The sequence below is a fragment of the Balaenoptera ricei genome, chromosome 11 (assembly GCF_028023285.1).
Source record: "Balaenoptera ricei isolate mBalRic1 chromosome 11, mBalRic1.hap2, whole genome shotgun sequence".
NCBI classification, from domain to species: domain Eukaryota; kingdom Metazoa; phylum Chordata; class Mammalia; order Artiodactyla; family Balaenopteridae; genus Balaenoptera; species Balaenoptera ricei.
In genome coordinates this window covers 35,326,132-35,346,216 of record NC_082649.1, presented here as the reverse complement: position 1 = coordinate 35,346,216, position 20,085 = coordinate 35,326,132, and positions in this window count along the sequence as shown.

Below are 20,085 nucleotides of genomic sequence, written 5' to 3'. Positions count from 1 at the left end.
GGGTTCTTATTGATACTTACTCTTTGCAAAAGCTGGGTAGGAGGGCCAAGAAGGCATGGTAGACAGCTTCCAATACGGCCTGCAAAGATTCACGTCTAGTGCTATCCAGACTCAATCTCCAGCAGTGATCCCCACGCCTAGAAATATCCACACTCTTATGCAGTCTACTCCCACCTTGTATCAGGATTGGTCTGTGTGATTAACGCATGCAGCCGTAGCAATGGCATGACACCTCTAAAATTAGGTTATAAAAGACATCGAAGCTTTGTTTTGGGTTCTCTCTCCCTTTTGGATCACTTGCTCTGGAAGAAGCCAGTTGCCATGTGTTTTGAACATTGAGGGAGCCCTATGGAGAGGCCCGTGTGGTCCTCCTTCCAACAGCCTGGGAGGAACCAAGGCCAGCCAATGCCCACGTGAGTGAGCTTGGGAGCAGATCCTCCGGCACCAGATGCCTGGTGCCCCAGTCAACAGCTTGACTATAACCTCCTGAGCCAGAACTACCAAACTAAGCCATTCCTGGCCCTTGAGATTATGTGAGATAATGTTCTTTTAATCTGCTAAATTTTGCAGTATTTTTTTTTACATAACAATAGATAATAAAAGGCCAGTGGCTCTCTGAACCATGGGACCTTCCCAAACCTCTGGTGGCCAACAGCGTACCAGAACTTGAAGCAACTTTCAGCCTCTTGGTTCTGCCTTCTGGGGTTGAGTGCCGTGCCTCAACGACCCACCCATCAACTCTCTATCCTTTTGGGAGCAGAGGGGTAAGAGAATAGGAAAGGAATGGGTATACAAGTAGATCTGTGATGAAGAAAGGAGACAGTTTGAGATTTATTTCCACTTTACATATACCTAGACTAATGCTTCTCTTTATTATCTGTGTAATGGTCTGCTGTTGGCCGAGCTGGGCCTTTCTCATTGTACAGGCAATGCTTCTACTTTTCTTCCAAGTGTACCTAAGTGCATAGATACCGGATGAGAGGATTTGCTTTGGAAATTGGGGGAGCAGTTTTGGTTGGAGAGGAAAGTCTAGGAAGCAAATGTAAACAAAGGTAGTGAGGGGTTTGAGCTCAACAATCACAGTGACAGAGGCTGAACTTGCTCTTCAGGAGAGATTCATACACAGAGTGAGGCTCTGGGCCCAGAAGGAACACTCTGGATCTGGGCAGGAAGCTTTTCTCCCTCTTGCTGCTGTAACCCAGGAACTCAGGCATCTCCAGGCTGGAAAACCCAGGATGCATGTCCCTGGCAGTGGTGGGTCCCTCTCCCTCAGAGACAAGATCAAGTTAGATTAAATCACCAGAAGCAGAGAGCTGACACCAATCTGGAGTTAGAGCCCTCCTTCAAAAATACCTAGAGTAGTTTCTGCTTTCCTAACTGGGCCTTTATTAATACAGGCCCCATCACCCAGGAAATCAGAAGAGGAGGAAGATGGGAGACTAAACATGGGCATTTTTTTTTTCAGACCTATCCTGACACCGACTGGGTGTCTAAAAATTCCATTCTGAAGATAAAAAATATAAATAAAAAAATAAAAATTCCATTCTGACACTAGCAGCTAATGGAAGAGAAGCATAGGGCAAGGTCAGGATGCGGGGGTCATGCAGAGCACCTGCCTCCTCCAGGTGTGCCACCCTCCTGGCACCTCAACGGGCTCACCAGCTGGGAAGTTCCTTGAACCTCTTCATTTAGGGGTTTTTATGGTTGTTTCATTATGTAGGTAGGATTGATTAAACCGTTGGCCATTGGTGATTGAACTCAATCTCCAGCCCTTCTTCCTTCCCTGGAGGTTGAGGGGCGGAGCTGAAACCTTCAACCTTCTCATCATGTGGTTGGTTTGCGTGACAATCAGCCCCACCCTGAAGCTATCTAGTGATCTCTCCTCCAACCCATGAGTCATCTTCCTAGCACACAAAAGATAGTAAATTCCAGGGGTTTTAGGAGCTCTGTGCCAGGAACCCAGGTCAAAAATCAAATATTCTTTATTATACCACAGCAAGAGACTTTAGAATAAAGTGACAAAGTTGGGGCAATTGTTGAATCTCCCCAGGAGTACACAGAGGCCGTAGTGCTGGGACTCTGGGTCCCTGCCAGAGTCCTGCTCCAGGTTGCAGGGGCGTGTCCCACAGGTGAGCTCTGTCATCACTCATCCTATGGGAGCCATGAAACGGTACATGTTTTCAGAAAGGAGCCACTTCAGGCAGAACTGAACTCTCAAAAATGCCTTGCACTACCTGCTCAGGGATTCCTTCAAGCAATGTCCCAGGTGACAGTTTCCTTTGCACTAGGCCAAACCTAAGGTATGGAAAGAACACAGACTATTACCTTGAATATTTAATATTTTTCCCTGGGAGTCTTGAAGCATGAAGAAAAAATGAGAACGTTCAACATATGAAGAAAATGATTCTTGGCTCCAGGAAAAATCAGACTAAGCACATTTTGATTTCAGTATTATAAAGGCAATTAAATTACCTTTATAATATAGCAAATACTCCTATAGGAAAACTATAATTTTCTTTTTAAAAGGTGGTTTTATTTTTTTCCCCCTTCTTATTAATTTTTAAGAATCTTGAGTTGACAGCGCTGTTACTAATACCAAAACCCACGGATGGTTCCTTGGCTCATTTGACTGGATGAAACTGATGGCCTTGGGTTTCCTATGCAGCCATGTTGCACATCTAGGGAAACAAGTTTGTACTGGCTATAGGAGACTACAGAAAGGAGTTAGTCTCATCCTTCCCTGGGAGTGGGACTGTCTTCATTTAAAGATAAGGTGGGGTGCACTGTGAAGGGAAAGAACTGAAGTTATGTCGCTTACTTTAGCAGTTTTCTGCAAAGCAAAATATCCTGGAAGCAAACAAAACAGTTCTTGAAGACTTGCCTTATACTGTTTCCCTGCACATGAGCTTCTCAAAAAATAAAAGGCACCAATAAACGAGTTACTTTTTCATTTCCATACGTGGGGAAATGTACAAAGCTCTAGTAATATGCCTACTCACAGTATTGCAGTTGGTAATGTTTTCATACACTTGCAAATGTTAAAAGTCAAAAGTACTTCAATCTTGTACTCTTTGTAAATATGCAAAGTTTTGTATAGGATTATTTTACTCATTAAAAGCCTGTAGTTTTTAATATGTGATTTGGAGGTCTTCTTAATTCTCGTTTGGGGATTTTATTTATATTTACATTTTTGCCCCCCAAATCTTGCTTTTATTGTTTTTAAGGAGGCTGGTCAGGACACTGAAATAACAAAATGCTTTTAGAAATTAAAGAAAAAAGAAAGTAAGGTTATAAAAAATTTTTTTAAGTCAGGCAATGAGATGCCTGGTACATTTGGGTCACACACATCTGATTTCACATCAGACAATGGCTTATTAAACACTGCCTGGGTATAGACACTGAATATTTGAATATTCAAGAATGTTTATTGTATTGAATGAAGAGAAAGAAGGCTAAATTCAATCAGCTGTTGGGCTGCTGAATTTTTCCATTTTAGGACTTAGTTTCCTCATCTGTAAACTGAGAGTCTTAGATAAGACTTCTAAGGCCAGTTTTAAAAAATACTTTAAAGACTACAGCTTCCAGCTTCAGTCAACTGTTTAATACTATCAACTCTATTAGCTACAGGTCAGGTTCTCAAACTTGGCTGCACACTGCAATCACCTGGGGAGTTTTAAACCATCCCAAAACCCAGCCACCGCTCTTGGATTGACTGAATTGGTCTTGGGTGTGGCCTGAGCATTGGGAACATGGGAGGTGGGTGGGGAACAGTGGTCAAGGGGGTTAGATGCTCCCCAGGTGATTCTAATGTGTCGCAAAATTTGAGAACCACAGGTCTAGGTCGTGTATTAGAATTACCTAGGTTGCTTCTTAAAGGTGCAAGTACCCTGCTCTCAGGCTCAGATTCAGTAGGTAGAGGATGAAGCCTAAAAAGCTACTTTTTAAACAACTTCGGGGCTTCCCTGGTAGCGCAGTGGTTAAGAATCTGCCTGCCAAGGCAGGGGACACGGGTTCGAGCCCTGGTCTGGGAAGATCCCACATGCCACGGAGCAACTAAGCCCGTGAGCCACAACTACTGAGCCTGTGCATCAGGAGCCTGTGCTCCGCAACAAGAGAGGCCGCGATAGTGAGAGGCCCGCGCACCACGATGAAGAGTGGCCCCCGCTCGCCGCAACTGGAGAAAGCCCTCGCACAGAAACGAAGACCCAACACAGCCAAAAATAAATAAATAAATAAATAAATAAACAGCTTCGTCCCGTGGTTGATGCAGTGGTTCTCAGAGCCACGATTGAGAGGCACTGCTTTAGATAATAATTCTTGGGTTCTCACTTATGGTTTAGATAAATGGGACCAGCCTGAAGGAACAGCTCCTCCGAATTGGGTTCTATCTTTGGGAAACTGGAAGACAGTGAAGAACACTGGGGCAAATGGTCATTCCGTGCAATTATTATAGGTTGAGATTTACTTGGGAAAAGTTTGGGATGTTGTCAAGAGCAGGAAAATCCCTCCAGCCACGTGAAATCCCCTGTGAAAACAGAGACCCAGATCTGAACTGTTTAGACAGAGCCACAGGAGACCATACCCCAGGCCAGAGTGTCTGGGGCTCAACCAACCTCTTTCTTCTTTATAAAGACCCATCCATGTCTTCTGAGTCCTTACAATCTTGGACATAAGCAAAGTGCTCAGTGACATTCTGCCATAAATGCTATGGCCCAATGTCACAGTCTTTGGGTGGGCCCATCATATCAGGACACCCAGTGGGCAGCACTTTCCTGATGGTCTGGTCCCATACAATCACCAGTGCCCTGCTCTGGCATCCAGGATGCCCATTTCATCTGGACTCTCTAAATAATGGTGGAGAGGAGCAAAGGTGTCTGGTTGGGTGTAGCAGAAGCTGCTGGGGCCCTGTCCAGACTCTTCCAACCCCTTCTGTTTCAGTGCATGCTGGTCTGACTTCCATTTCCCAGCACCTGCTTCTCTGCCTGAAGACCTTTTGTTTTATCCTCAAACACAGTAATACACACACGAAGCCCTCAACTAATGACTGATGGGAGTTGGAGTGAGCTTCCTTGCCTCTTGGGTGGGATAACTCTGAGGTATGTTTCCTGCAGTGGTTCCCAGAATTCCTCAATGGGATTAAACTTCAGAGCCCACAGTGGCAAGTAACACACCCTTTACTGATGTTCCCCTTCCTTGTCTCACTTTCCCACTCCCCAGCCTGACCGAGTCCATCCATGGATGAGGTTGGCCAGCCTGTCTTAGGAGGTTTCTGGATGGGAAAAAGAGGGAAAACTCTACTACATAAGAGCATTGAGACAGTGACCCTGCCCCACCAGTGAAGCGTGGCCCATGAATGTCAGATTCTGACCTATTGCACTAGCCATTCCTCTCCCACAGAGGAGCAAGGTGATGCTAAAAGGTAGTAGACATTCCTCTGTCTTCATGCTCTCACATGGAGGGGGAGAGGAGGTCCCTTCTTTCATGGTCCATGTCTGTAGTGCTGTTAAGCCCATTCCTCCACTGAGCACAAGTCTACTATGTAGGTAGACCTATTAAATCTCTTTCAGGTCATCTCATTTCTCTTTGTCTCCTGGGTCACGCCCCTATCTCAGGCCACCAAAAAGCTCGGATCAACACCACAGAGCCTCACGTGCAAACTTTTCTTCATTTGCCCCTCCATGTCCTTCTCTGTGCCCAGGAGGCTGACCCCCACAGACTGCATCACTGAGGTTTCCATGCCATCTGTCTTCTGCTTAGGTTAAGCTAGCGGGAAACATGGGCTGAGGTCACAGGGGAGGGGTCTCCTCTCTGTCTCCCTACCTGCTGGGCATGATCTTGACAATTGTTGCATTCTTCTACAGCCACAGCTTCTGTTAGGTGGCCCCTCTCCCATGGCTCCAACCCCCTCCCCTTGACCTTGTGGGATTGGTGTGGTAAAGGCTCTCACTGATGCTAGTCCCCAAGTGCTGCACCATCCTTTCTGGGCTTAATCTGTCCACACCTCTGTAAATGTCCTTCATTAACCTTTCTTCAATAAAACCTTATGAGTGTGTCATATGTTTCCCGTGGGAAGCCTGATACACCCTCTAAATCAGGGGTCCCCAACCCTGATTAGGGTCTCCCCTGTTAGGAACTGGGCTGCACAGCAGGAGGTGAGCGGTGGGTGGAGTGAGTGAAGCTTCATCTGCCGCTCCCCATGGTTCCCCATCCCTCAAATTACCACCTGAACCATCCCCCCACCCCCCACTGTGGAAAAATTGTCTTCCACGAAACTGGTCCCTGGTGCCAAAATGGTTGGGGACCACTGCTCTAAATGATCCCCCTGCAATATGCCCCTATAATCCATTCTGCACACAGAGGCACAGAGTCACTTTTCTAAAATGCAGATCTGCTACTGCTCTCCTGATTAGCATGCTCCAATGTGATTAACTGCCCTCAGGTTAATTTCCAAACTCCTACAAGTTCCCACATGATCTGTTCTCATGTTTCATCTTGTCACCTTCCGTCTTGTTCTTTTCAGTCCAGCCAGACCAAAATTTTTAGTTGCTGAAAACCTCCTTGTCTTGAACGTTTACAACATACAGCTGTACCCACCCCATCCACAGTTTTGTTTTCCACAGTTTCAGTTACCCATGGTCAACTGTGGTCTGAAAATACATGAATGAAGAGTTCCGGAAATAAACAATGCATAAGTTTGGAATTGCCATTCTGAGTCATGTGATGAAACCATGTGCCAGCCTGCTCTGTCCTGATTGGCCCGTGAATCATCCCCTTAGCCAGTGTATTCATGCTGTACACACTACCCACCCATTAGTCACTTAGCAACCATAGGGGTTATGGGACCAACTGTCACAGTATCACATTCACATAACTTTTATTACAGTATATTGGTGTCACTATTCTATTATTGTTGTTAATTTCTTACTGTACATAGCTTATAAATTAAATGAACATATGCACATATGTATAGGAAAAAAACATAGTGTATATGGGGTTTGGTACTCTAGTTTTAGGCATCCACTGCCTTGGAATGTATCTCCCGTGGATAAATGGGGACTACTGCATGGCTTTCTGCCTGAAACCTGCCCTCTTCCTCCTTTATCTCCTACCCCTGAGCGCTACAATCTCAATCTTTTATCTGGATAGATTCTACTTGTACGTTAGGTCTTAGTTTGGATGTCACCTCTTCTCCCTTCAACAGTCTGGATTAGGGACTTTAGTTTTCGTAGCACCCATTTATTTGCCCACGTATCCCAGCAAACTATGATTTTCCTGCCTTCCAGAGCTCTCGTTTGTATCATCCTATTTCCAGTCTCAGGAACAATGCCTGGGAAAGGAACAGGATGGTCAACAGCTCAGTAACTATGACATTTGTTCACTGGTTTTGTTTCCTGCAGTAATTATCTCCTGCTCAGCCTGCAACTGTGGTATACAACTAAGAACCTTATAGCAAAAGGAATGTAATACAGGAACTCTCAGGCTGATTGGGATCCTATAAAAAGAAAAAAAAAATAGAATGATTCTCTGGCTTCAGATCACCCTACTCTCAGGGCTTAATGTTGACGGATGGTGCACATCCATATTTTAACTCAGCCTCTGCATATTTGAGAATCCCTCCACATATATAGACCTCTTTTCAAAGATAATTACTATAGAACCAGTCTCATCTCATGTTTTTTAAAAAAATCTCACATAGAATTGGATTATGGATTGGCTATAATCTTGTCTTATAAAGCATTCATCATGAACCCATGAATAACTTGACATTTAGCTATTTTTAATAATACTTATATTTTCCACCCCCCTCCACCCCCAAATTAAGATCTTGACGATAACCTACCTCCAACAATGCAGTTTCATCCATCCCCTGCCCCTGCTTTTCCTGCCTCAGGTAACTACCATCCTGAATCCTGTGTTGATTACTTATCTGCTTTCCTTTTACTATAACTATAGGTATAAAGAGCATCTGTTTGCATTTTAGTGTTTTTAATTTTATAAAAAAGGCATCTGGATATAATTATATATACTACACATAAAAATAAACCTTTGGATTTATTTTTTCACTTTATTTACTTGGTTAAAGTTCACATGTATTGTTATATGTCACTGCAGTTATTTTGTTCTTTCTGCTGAATAATCGCCCACAGTAAATACATCATAATTTATTCATTCTCCTACAGGGGACAGGCATTTGGATGGTTTCCAAGGCCATTGCAAATAATGGTGTTACAAACAGTCTATTACATGTCTCCTGTTGCATATATATTAGTCAGAATAAGCTATTATATGCTACAGTAACAAACAACTTTTAAAATCTAAGCCTTAAAACTACAAAGGTTTATTTCTCACTCATGCTATGTCTCCTCGTAGTCAAGAAGGAAGGCTCTGCTCATTATAATCACTTAAGGACTTAGGCTGACAAAATAGTCATCACTTCAAATGTTGACAGTAGGTGTGCCAGAGGGGAAAAAAGGGAGCCCTGAAGGGTCTGACATCAGCGTTTCAGTGATCTGGCATGGAAGTGACACATCACTTCCACTTAGAATTCACTGGCCAAAACTAGACCTATGGGCCCACCCAGTCACAAGGGACCAGGAGGTTCATTTTCACAGAAGAGGGGAGAACCAGATATATTCAGAAAACAGTTTGGATATTCAGCTTTAGGAGATAATGCCAAATACTTTACAACCCAGCCGTTCCCCTCCTGTGTTTATATGCAAAGAATTTTGCACATTGTTATTTATTAATGCTATCTTCCAGAATGATTGTACCAAATTATACTTCCACTTGCATGATAAGAAATCTTGTGGATGCACAGCTTTTCCAACTCTTGGTATTGCTAGATTTCAAGAATTTTCTTTTTTCCAATTGAATGGGTATAAAATGGTATCTCACTGTGATCTTGATTTGTACTCTTTTGATCACTGATGACTGTCTTGTTTTTATAGTTATATATGTTTCATCTTCTGTGAAATGCCCACTTATGTCTTTGCCTATTTGCTATTTACTTGTAGGACTTCTTTCTATATTCTGAATACTAGTATTTTATAATTAGTATGTATTACAGAAATCTCTCAGTTTGTAACTTGTCTTTTCACTTCCTGGATGAAAAACTCTTAATTTTAACATAATCGGCTTTATCAGTTTTCTGTCATGGTTAATGCTTTTCCTGTCTTAAGAAAAATTTCCAAACTCCAAGTTGCAAAAAATGAAACTTTACAATTCTCAGTAGGAGATAAGTGAATTCTTTAATTCATATAAAGTTATTGGACGTGGCTGTGTTTGAGGGCTGTATAAGTTCAATTTGATTTTACTCCATATGGTTAAAATTTTCCAGGGATATTTGTTGAAAAATTGTTCCTTTACCTATAACATGACATACTGCTGTCATGTTATGTTTCTGGGGCTCCCTATTCTTTTTGTCAATTTGTCTATTTTTTTCAGTACCACCCAGTTTAAATTAATGTAGCATCATATTTAGTGATTGTATCTGATACAGAAAGACTCCTTTTTACCTTTTTTTCTTTTTTTGTAGATAATTCTTGGCCATTTGACATTCCATATAAGGTTTACAATCATCTTACTGAGTTCTATAAAACCCCAGCATTAAACTTTCAATCAAACATGCTATAATTCTCCATTTGTTTAAATTTTTAAAAATATGTCTGAAGGTTTATTTTCCCTATAGAGGTGTTACATATTTTTTGTTGGATTTATTCTTAAATCCTTTATATTCTGATAGTGTTATACATGATGTCTTCTTCTCTTCAACTACATTTTCCAAGTGTTTGCTGCTGCTATCTAGAAATACAACCAAATTTGAATATATATACTATTCTTACATCCAGGCTTCTTAATACATGTTGTGTCTGATAAAATTTAAAGGAATCTATATACAAGTTACCTTCTATAGCCAATAGCAGTTTTATTTCCTCCTTCCCAGTCCTTATGCCTGTATTTTTCTTGTCTTATTACACTGGCTAAGACTGTCAGTATATGTCAATAAATTAGTGAAAATTCTTGTTTCATTTCTAGTTTTAAAATAAATGCTTTTAATGATTCCCTAGTTAAAAATTTCTATCATAAATGACTATAGAACATTACATGTCTTATCATGAGCTTTTTAGATAACTGTCATGAACTGTGAAGGGTCTGAGATTTTACCCTCCATGCAAGCTAGTAAATGAGACTACCATATCTTTATAGACTCTGGCAAAAGATACGAGGCTCTTGGGTAAGAGATAAGGGACTATTACCCATGGTGCAGCAGGAAGCATTATCTTCATGCTCATATCTGATCCCCTTGCCCCTCAAGCCCTACGAGAACAACACAGGGCTGCCCAGGTGGATGCTGCACATGCAGTGGATTTACGCTATAGCTGAGAAAATCTGAATCTTTTAAAATAGACTACAAGCAAATATGTCCAACATTCAGCCTGAAGTGAGACATTATCTTTATTATACAAGACAGTAAAAAAAACCCTGTCATTTGCTTCAGAAAGACAATATCTTTCAAGGCTATCTTCTAGGCAATGATCTTGAAGATAGAGTCTGGAATAAATGACATGGGAGCTTCTGCTCACAAAATGTGCATAAATATAAGATCCATGGAGAATTGTCTTTCAATATTTCCTGTTAACCTGTTGATGTGGCAGGTTATACTTATGAGTTTTCTAATATTAAGTGAGGGTTTTCTCACTTTCCTCTTTTGATGTTTCCTGCTTTAGCTTTTCCAGTATCAGTCTTGGAGGAAGGGGTTAACATTGGCTAGTTCAGCACCTTGGTAGTTCTGGTGGCTTCTCATCCTTCAGTATGGCTGCAAAGGCTCTCTGTACCTACCAAACCTTGTGTGAGGAGGTCAGGTATTCCCTATCCAACTTCAGATGGGAAATTAAGACTCACAGCATTCAGTGATCAGCCCAAAGGCCAGGATGATCTCCATAGTCAAGCTGTCTCATTCGAGGTGTGGGCCGGTACGTCTGACCTTCCACCTGCATCTCCCTTCTCCTACTTTCCCACTCACCCCCAAGATAAAGAAACACACAGCTTGTCAGGGAACAATATTCCCGTCAACTTCCTCTACTGCCAACCCATGGCTGTCAAGATCATGCCTCTTCTTAGGCAGTTTTACTTAAATTTCCCAATCAGGCTAAATGGAATACAGAATAACCATCATGGGGCTCTGCCCCAAGCAGATTTCCAATGGGGACATGTACTGGGCCCACCTGGATAAGAATGAAACCAAGACATGAATAGGCAAGTAACCATTAGATGAATTCAAGCCTATCAATCTCCATTGCATGATCCTTTCTGCCTATCCAGAACCGTCGAGCTGCAAAACCGTCCCTAATCAGCATCCCACAGCCAAACCTCTTTCACCTTCTTCTCCCTCCCCCCTTTGAAAGCTTGTCAGTCCTTTGTTCCATCTTAATAATTTAAAGAACCATCTGTACAGTTAGGAATAATAGATGCTGGTAGATTTATGACCTTCCCCTCTAACATAGGTATTTTATCAGATCTTGTTAAAAATGCTCGTAATTCCATAAGAGTGATGAAAATATTTAGAGGTAATTAGGTGAGTAGGTACCTTGGAGAAGCATATATTAGGGATTGGTATTTTTTTCTTCCCTAGGATTGATTCCTAGATGCCATAAACTACTGGCATGGGAGATACAGCATAAGAATGGGGATCAATAGGAAGGGCATTTGGGGGCTTTATCACCCCTGCAGGGACTGGGGATGGGAACTCACGCATCTAAGCACAGGCAAGAACTACAGAAAGGATGTGGTATCCCACCTCTAGATCTCCAAGTCTGCTCACTCTCATCTTGTACAAACCGTCTGTCTTTTCATACCTGACTATCCTTCTGGCTTGAGAGACCCCAGCAAGGAAGTGGGAGGAGGGCTGGAGAGGTCTAAATGGTAACCTGGAGCTGTTAACTCCGACTTTTTTAGGTTTGCCATCAGCTGCATGGATGTGCAACCACCCAATAGCTTTACTGGTAACTCACCTCACCAAATACCCTGTTTCTCACTGAAGTGGGTAGGGAGGAGGGGAAGATCAGTTTTGGATGTGTACCATTGAATGAGTCCTCTTCTGCTTTCCTAAAGCCTTTGGAACCATGTCAGACTCCAGCCATTCCCAAGATGCGCCATGTAGCCAACCGCCACTGGGTGTATCCAGACACTTCTCCCTCTCCCCAAATTCCCTTCCCCACCTGATCTAGGTATGTCTTTCTCCCTCTAAATTCAGTCTAGCTGTCATCTGTGAAGTTACCAGTAAAGTCCTCTCCTTTCTGACCGCCTTCCCAAGAGGCGGATTTGACTACCCTCCTTGCTATTTACTAGAAACATCTTCGAGGTGTCAGATGCAGAGGGCCATCGTGCTGTACCGCCTTTGGTAACTGCCTCCCTTTCTAAGCAGGGTTTTTTGGAAGCAAGGAATCCCTTTATCTCTCTCGCTGGTACTTAGCACGGTAGGATTCCTTAAATTTGTTCATAGGACATCTCCCCAGGCAGCCAACAGGATATGTCTCTTCTTTTCAGTGTTTCTCACCTCATTCCATCAGGCTGAGGGGTGGCAACAGCTCCACTGTGACCACCATAGTGTCCTATGTGAGTCCTTTCTACCTCACCCTCGCCTGGTGAAGAGCCCCCTCACAAATCAACCTTCTTCCTAATAGGAGTTCTTCTAACGGGAGCCATCTGTTTCTGTTGGGATCTTGACTGATATTTATAACTTTATAAAATATGTTTATAAATACAGTTTTTACAATGTCATTATAAATACATTTCTTAGGTTTTATAGTTTAATATTTGTTACTACGTTGACACAGTATTTCTTCCGGAAAGTAACGTGTTAGGGGGCCTGCGATCATACATGGCATCTCAGAGAAAGTAGCGAGAGAGGATGAGAAGCCGCTTGGCCTTTTAGGGGGATGCTGGCAGGCTGCACAGGCAGCCCTGCTTCGTGGTTGGTGAGCCGCAGCGTGAGCGTCTTGCTCTAGAACCCGCTAAGAGCAGGGACGAGCTATGTGCAGTCTCTGGTTTGACAGAGGAGCTGGGCACCCAGTGCCTGGCCAGCCGAGGGCAGGAAGACCCACTCGGGCTCTGGGTGGCAAGGTTGCTGAGTGTCAGCCCAGGCCAGGCCAGATGGTCCCCTGGGGCGTGTGAGGGCGAGGAGCAGACCTGCTCTGTCCCAGTCACGGACTGTGCAGGCTGCAGGCGGTTTCCTTCCCTCCGAGGTCTCATCTGTGGGGGACGCACAGCCGCCCGAATGGTGCTGATATCCTTGTTAAATATTTAAACTTCATTTGCCGGAGCAGCAGGTAAGATGCAATTAGATGTTACAGGAGAAGACGCCTCTGAGAGCTAGTTGGTTCTGTATCTGGGGACCCTGCACTCTCCCTTCCACTTCCTTCCTCAGGGCAGCATCAGGGAGCCTTTGATCCCCCTCAGCCTAGGCCGACAGCTTGCTTGGGACGGGAGATTGGCTGCAGGAGATGCTGTAAGTCCTGATGGGGATGGGAAAGGGGTTGGAGAAGGGGAGGGCCGTGTGTTAGAGAGGATGGGAAGAGAAAGAGTGTTGCAGGTGCAGGCCAAAGGCTGGGATGTGGGAAAATAGGCTCTCGCGTTTGGGCTGATCCTATACAATTGGGGAAATACTAGCTGATATTTACTAGTGTTTTAAAGTTTGCAAAACACTTTCACATTCATTATTATTGAATTCTCCACGGACCTGTGAGGTCAGATCATCAGTGATAAATCAAATGGGCTTAGAGTTTGGGGAGAATTTCCCCAGAGTCTCAGAGTTGGCCCTCCAACCCAACTCTGACGACACTTCTCTCCAGGCCATGATATGGGACCCTGTGCCTCACATCCTCTAGGCCCACCTCTTACTCCAGTCACTGCTGTCATGTTCTGCCCAGAAGCTTCTCTCACTCCTGACTCCTGCTGACACAGCTGGAAGCATGGGCACCGAGCAGCTGATGTCCAAAGGGACAACTGTCAACCAACGGAAGAAGGGAGCCAGTAAATAAGTGCTCCCCAATTTTGTCCCTTGGATGGACATTTCTGGGGGCCCTGATACAGCGCCTAGAGTCTCAGGGAGAGCACACCTTCCTCGTCCATGTCTGTGACCAGCCTGATGGATAACACGTGCTTGTTTTGGCATCCCTTCCTTTCCTGTTGCACTTAATCTGTTTCCTCACTTGATTTCTTGGACTCACTTCTCAAACTGAATTGCCTACACATAAGCCCTTCCTTTAGGCTTCGATTTGTGTCTTTCAAGCTAAGACCATCATGATTCCTTTTTCCATCAGTGCAGGTGGGAGGGGTGGGAACAGGACTGATATAGATGGTTTGCTAATTACTACCTGTATTAACAGGTTAACTGTTGTAACAAGTTGCCAAACTTGGTGGCTTAAAACAAATTTATTCTCATTAGTTCTGGAGGCCAGGAATTCAAAATCAAGGTGCCAGCTGGGCCACACTCCCTCTGAAGCTCTAGGGGAGAGTCTTTTCTTGCTTCTTCCAGCTCCTGGTGACTCCAGGTGTTCCTTGGCTTGTGGCTACATCACTCCAATCTCTGCCTCTGTCTTTACATGACCTTCTGTGTCACAGTTCCCTCTTGTTTCTCTCATAAGGACAACTGTCATTGGAGTTAGGGCCCACCCTAAATCCAGGATAATCTCATCTAAATATTCTCAATTACATCTGCAAGGATCCTATTTTCAAATAAGGTCACATTCTCAGGTTCTGGGGGTTGGGACTTTGACGTATTTGAGGGGGGGAGCATTATTCAACCTGTTATACAACCCCTTTGCAGAGAATATGGAGATATACAGGCACCTTGAGCTGAGAATCTCAGGATATGAAAACCTAGAAAAGAAGGCAGGCAAAGAGAAGGTGTGAGCCCAGAGAAAGTGCTGGAGGGAGTAGAGCCAGGTGGTGCAGTGTGCAGGTGTGGCCAAAATGCAAGGCTGAGAAGAAGCCAGATGTAACCAGTGTGTGGGCACCTTGCATGGAATCTGGCCAGGTTCTGCAAGCGGGAGCAGGCCCTAACAAGCTGGCCCTTAAAAAAAATTTCAAAGGTAACTAGATCTCATCCAGGTAACTTTGCACCTTCATGGAAGATGGAATGCGCAGGTCTGGAGTATAGCAGCAGACTAGATCTGGTAAGAGACTCAAAGTTCATGCCCTAAAGGAAGTACAAAGGCATCCTCTTCTGGACTAAATTGCGGCCGTGTATTGATGAGATGGAAATAACAAGACTCCTGAGTTTGGTCCAGAATGAAAAGTACAAGACTGAGAGCCTGGATATAAGGAAATGAACAACAGGCTCTGAGCATTGGCTGTCTAGGCACTAGACATTGTGGTGGGTGATATCCAAGTCTAATTAAAAATGCACAACAACTAGGTATCTTTAAAGTAATAAACACTGATTACAGATACATCTTCTATATACTATATAGAACTTGGAAAAGCATAAATGTTGCTTGTAATAAAACCAACCCGAAAAAGCCACTGTTGTATTTAATGCTTGCAACAATGAGATTGCACTGTTTTTAATTACATTTTGCATTTTCACGTGTCAAAGTACATCAACATTTTTTCATGGTGGTAGAACATTCTATTGTATAGAGTTACCATAATTTAATCACATTGCCAAGTATTTAAATTGTATTTTTGTATATTTTCTCTTATTATAAGCACTACAATGGCTGCTTTTATACACTTGTCTAATGACAAATTCTCAAGAGTAGAATTTGCTAAGTTAAAAGGCTATGTGTATTTTTTTCCTTCAAGCCTAATTTTCTTTTATTGGTCAGATGAGATCTCAAGTGTACAACCCAATGAATTTGACAAAAGGTATCCACCTACTCAAAATATAAATCATTTCCACCACCTAAGAAAGTTCCCTCACATGCCCTTTTAGTAGTCAACCCCATCCCTACTTTTTATAGGCAAACTCCATTCTGATTTCTTTCACATTAGATTAATTTTGCCTGTCCTTGAACCTCATAAATATGGAATCATATGGTTTCTCTCTTTTGTGTCTGGCTTCTTTCAGTGAACCTAATATTTTTCAGATTCACCCATATTGTCACATGTATCCACAGATCATTCTTTTTTTACTGTTATATTTTGTATTTATACATTTTAATTTTTATTTCATTGTAGGAAAAATGCTATAATTTGGCTTCTGTTGATTTAATATTATTGTTATTTTTATTGTACTGTATGAATATACAGTTTGTCCTCCATGTATTAATATGTGGGTTTTGTATCCACAGATTCAACCAACTATGGATTGAAAATATTTGAGGAAAAAAATCCCAGAAAGTCCTAAAACGCAAAACTTGCATTTGCTGCGTGCTGGCGACTATTTACGTAGCATTTACACTGTATTTACAACTATTTATATAGCACTTACGTTGTGTTACTTATTGTAAGTAACCTAGAGATGATTTAAAGTGGAGGATGTGCATAGGTTATATGAAAATACAATGCCATTTTATAGAAGGGACTTGAGCATCCACAGATGCTGGTATCCATGGGGATCCTGGAATCAATCTCCCCACAGATACCAAGGAATGACTGTACCACTGTCCCATAATCCTGATTTTACAGAGAGGGCACAGGAAAATGGTGCAGTCCTAGAATGTCAGGGTCTAAAAGATTCCCACATCTTTGCCCCCGAAAATGAGTTGGAGATGATCTAATGCAGAACATTCTAGATATAAAGCTTTCGTTCATAGAAAAAACTGTAAGGGGATGGGGATTTTCTCGGCACTGTTCTATAGGGTCTCTGAGAGCCTTTGGAAGCTTTGGGTCAGACATCACTCATTTACAAACTTCCTTCAGAGAAAGACAGGGAGTGGAAGAGAGACGTGGGAAGATGTAAGGGTTGGGCTTCTGGATAGCAGAATTTCTCCCTGCCTGGTAATTTAACGACTCCAATACTCCCAGGGGCAGTAACTCTGGAGGAGGTCGGTTAATTACTGCCGGGTCACAGAATAAAAGTTCCCCAAGACCCCCGTTTTCTGAGCTGCATTTCATACCAATTAAAAGTTTAATCCAGTGGGACTGTTTCCCGGCAAATTAACATCATGGACTTTGATGAACTGATGCCTTTAATAGACTATGGTATTTTGGTGGACTTAGTCACAGTTGTAACTCCTCTCCTCAATGAGGTCAGCTAGGCTAGACCCGGACATTCAGGTCATTGGCACCAGGTGGACCAGAGTGGTGAGGGTGCAGGAGAGTGAAGTTCAGTTAGGAAAAGCTCTTTCAGTGGGCTCATTCATTTTTGACCAACTCTATTTATGATCAGAAGCAACTGACAGGAATCAGGTATGCTGTAGGAGTTCACTCAATCACTGGAGTTCTTAGAATGCCAGGCACTCGGTACAGGAAGATAAAGATGACTCTTTCTACCTCTAGGAGTTAGGAGTCCAGAGGGAAGAAGACTTCCAACATCCTCCTGTCCCCACAGACACACATTCACAGTTGTTCCTATGAACTAAAGATTTATATCTAGAATGTTCTGGTTAATAACCTACTACAGTGGACACATCCTAAGTGTAACTCTGTTGTTGCCTTGTGAATTTTAACAAGTACTATGGTATACCCGCTCTACCAGCATTGTGGGGTAGAGGAAGGAATACAGAAGCAAGGGGAACTGTGGTTAAGAGTCACTATCACTTTAGTCTGGAGGATGGTCTTATAAAATCTAGAATATTCGATTGCCTTAATTTCAGATGGAGCCCTATCTACAAATTATTTCAGGGCTCCTCTAAGTACAATCAGATATCAGGAGATTGGGCTGATAATTAGGTTGGAAGTACTCATGGAATTTTAGTTGTCAGACTTTAAATCATTTTAACAGCAGCCTCTATTTTCTGAACCAAAATCAGACTAGGGTCTAAAGTAATATGGTTCTTGCTGCTACAACTTCAACCCATTCCTTCCTAAGACTGGTGCAATAAGATGCAGCCATGGACACTACCTACCTCAGTGGTGATAAGGTCATGGTGGAGACCTCTATCTAGCTGTCCCTCATGGAGGGGGTGTTGAGGGTTCTAAATAAGTCCTTAGAGAGGTCCAGTCAGCTCAGGGATCTAGTAAATTATCTAAGAAGACTTTGGAGGAAAATAATGGGAAATTCTCACCCTTACCAACAGAAAAATCAGGGGTTTGAGTGCCCTGAACTTTCTCAAGCTAGGCTCTCCATCTTTTCTGTAGCAGGTGCCAACATAGACACACAGGACAGGCTAGGTCCAAGAAGTGTGGAACAAATGACCATAAGTGCCCTTCATCCCCAAACCCTCACCTTGGGAATAAGCTCCATCATAAGGGAGTTTTGCCTTAAAATATCTTGCACACGCTTTCAAATGCACGGTGAATATTCCTACTCTATCCTAGGCTGCTTTCCCCACCCACCCTGAATGTCTCATTTCTTGAATTCATGCAGACCTTTATTATTATTATTATTTTTTTAACAGAACACTTTCCCCCTCTTCCTCCCATCCTTCTTTTCTTGGCTAATTGCTACTTATTCTTTAAGTCTTAAGTCTTCCAGACTTCTGGATTATCTAATACTTCCCGTAGCAGAGAGTATGTAGCAGACATTACCACTATTCACTGATATCCTTAATGGCACTTTTACTTCCCCACTCCCTTGAAGTGTGCCCATGTGACATGATTTGGCCAATGAAATGTGATGTGTCACTTCTGGGTAGAAGCATTTAAGTACCTATGGCTGACACCACCTCTCTGGTTGCCCTGAAACCTCAGTAATAGTGGAAGCAAGTGTTGATGTGGCAGTACAATGTCACATGAGAGACAGCTACTCAGGAGGGTCACCCCAGAGTAGATTTTACATGAGTGAAAGATAAACTTTTGTTGTTTACAGACCCTTTTAGAGATGTTTGTTACTACAGTGTAACATAGCATATCCTGCCTACTACGTGGTATTAGACTCCAAATATTCTAGTTAGGTATCAATGACTCAATGTCTTACTTACTGGGGCTGCTGTTGTCTCTACCTTGAGTTGCCCATTCATGTTTTTATTTCCCAAAGCACTGCAAGCCTATTGAATTCGTTACAAAAGTTGAAAGCTGTCACTTAATACATTAACATTTTAACTGTTGCTCAATGAAGTACAGTGTAGATTGGGACAGCACTCTAAATCTTACAGCTGTGCCATCTGAAACTCTTGGTCTTCAAGATTACCATGGCAGGAGAAGAGAATGAGAGAGGAAAAAACATCAGAATACATGTTATGCCCACTCATATTCCATTGGCCAGAAATAGCCCCAATCTAATTGCAAGGGAGGCTGGGAATATGAGGAGAGCATGAAGTACTTGGTGGAAATCAACTGTCTCTAATTCACCTATTATCCACCCTTTGCTTAAAGGCTGGGGGTACAGGAGTTGGGATTACACCCCTGCAAAGCCGGAAACAAAATGAATGTTAAAATCCTTCTTGAAATCCTCAGCCAGCCCCATCCCAGGAGTTTCTTCACTTCTCTTAGAACCCATCTGCTAACCTCTCCTGTTAAGTATCTTCCTCTCCTTCCCAGTGAAATTCAATGGATGCTCACCCTTCACCTCACGTGGTACCTGTTTTGCCTTTCCAAAGAAGGGAGGTGCTGATGGTCTGAGCCATCTGCCACAGTCCTGCCTGGGCACAAAAGCCCTTCCATGTCCCCCATTTCTTGTTTGTAGGGAGAAAGCTTTCCGCCTCCTAGACCTTCCCTGAGTTCCAAAGGGCAGATTCCAGCAGTTACTAATTAGGGGAGTGAGGGGTAAGATGTGACAGGGTGAGAGAGCGGCATGGACATATATACACTACCAAATGTAAAATAGATAGCTAGTGGGAAGCAGCCGCATAGCACAGGGAGATCAGCTCGGTGCTTTGTGACCACCTAGAAGGGTGGGATAGGGAGGGTGGGAGGGAGGGAGACGCAAGAGGGAAGAGATATGGGAACATATGTGTATGTATAACTGATTCACTTTGTTATAAAGCAGAAACTAACACACCATTGTAAAGCAATTATACTCCAATAAAGATGTTAAAA